Genomic DNA, 1,560 nt, shown 5'->3' with positions numbered 1-1,560 from the left:
TTTGGCAGGTCCGGGCTGGGGATTCGAACCTGCCACCTTAGGTGTATGTGGCTGGCGCCTTAGCCGGTTGAGCTATAGGCGCCGAGCCTAGGATGGTCTTCTAATTGACTTCCCTCCTCCTACCCTTGCCCCTCTATAAGTTGGATCACAGCACAGATGTTAAAGTGATCATTTTAAATTCCTCCACGGTGAATCCTCTAACAGCTCCACATCTCGTGTTAAATAAAACACAGCTTTTTCATTGAGCTAAAAATAAGGTAGCAATAAAATTTGTCAATCTAATCTAGTACACTTTTGAGAAGGGCAATGACTAAGATTATGCCACCCCCCAGATGAACCCTTATATGATCTCTCCCTCACCCCCACCTCATTCTCACTGCATTTTCAGTGCCCTTTGTTGAACAGGCCAGGCAGGTGTGCTCCTGGTTTTTGTACTTACTGTTTCCTTGGACATCTGTATGTTTGACTCTCACACTTCCTTCAGGGCTTTACTCACATGTTGTCTTCTGAGGATCACCTTCTCTAACCACCTTGTGATTTAAGATCCCATCTCTTCTCATCTTATACTATATATATTTAACTTATTTATTTATTTACATGTTGCTTATTTACTCCCATTAGAAGTAAGCTCTGTGAAAAACAAGATTTTTTTTTCTGTTTTGGTCACTACTGTATACCTAGTACCTGGAGTTACGCTTGGCACATTTGAATATATATTAAATATTGGATGTGTGGGAATCCAAGTACAGATGATCATTTGAGGATTCATTCATTTACCAAATATTTATGGAGTACATCCTATGTTTTAGGTTGTATACTAAGTATTTGTCATTATTATAAAATTTAAAATTTGTTTATTAGATTCTTTCACATGGGAGGCCCAGGTTTGCTTCCCAACCAGTCAAAAAAAGTTAATAGGCCAGAGTGGCCAGGCTCACTCCTGTAATTTTAGCACTCTGGGAGGCCAAGGCAGATGGATCTTCTGAGCTCAGGAATTCAAGACCCTGTGTCTATTAAAAATAGAAAAAACTAGCTGGACATTGTGACAGGCACCTGTCGTCCCAGCTTCTCGAGAGGCTGAGACAAGAGGATTGCTTGAGCCCAAGAGTTTGAGATTGCTGTGAGCTATGATGCTGTGTCACTCTACCAAGGGTGACAAAGTGAGACTCTGTCTCAAAAAAAAAAAAAAAATACTACTTGGGAGGCTGAGATAGGAGAATTGTCTAAGCCCAGGAGTTGGAGGTTACTGTGAGCTGTGATGCCACAGCACTCTACCGAGGCTCTGTCTCTTAAAAAAAAATTAATAAATAAAAATAATAAATAAATAAAAATTCAGATGCATTAAACCAGGCGCAGTGGTTCACTCCTGTAATCCCAGCACTCTGTGGATCACCTGAACTCAAGAGGAGTTTGAGACCAGCCTGAGCAAGAGTGAGAGTCCATCTCTATTAAAAATAGAAAAACTGGCTCGGCGCCTGTGGCTCAAGCGGCTAAGGTGCCAGCTACATACACCTAAGGTGGCAGGTTCGAATCCCCAGCCTGGGCCTGCCAAACAACAAT

General features: G+C 41.9%; 1 protein-coding gene across 4 annotated transcripts in view; it reads left to right on the top strand.

Annotated features, from left to right (window-relative positions):
- IFT81 (intraflagellar transport 81) overlaps window positions 1-1,560 on the top strand; it is a 78,659-nt gene that overhangs the window by 48,853 nt on the left and 28,246 nt on the right. The window lies entirely within an intron of this gene.

This window comes from Otolemur garnettii, unplaced genomic scaffold (genome assembly GCF_000181295.1).
Source record: "Otolemur garnettii isolate 467f Iridium unplaced genomic scaffold, OtoGar3 scaffold00099, whole genome shotgun sequence".
Lineage (NCBI taxonomy): Eukaryota > Metazoa > Chordata > Mammalia > Primates > Galagidae > Otolemur > Otolemur garnettii.
The sequence above is the reverse complement of the archived record's forward strand: the minus strand, read 5'-3'. Positions and strand labels throughout refer to the sequence as shown.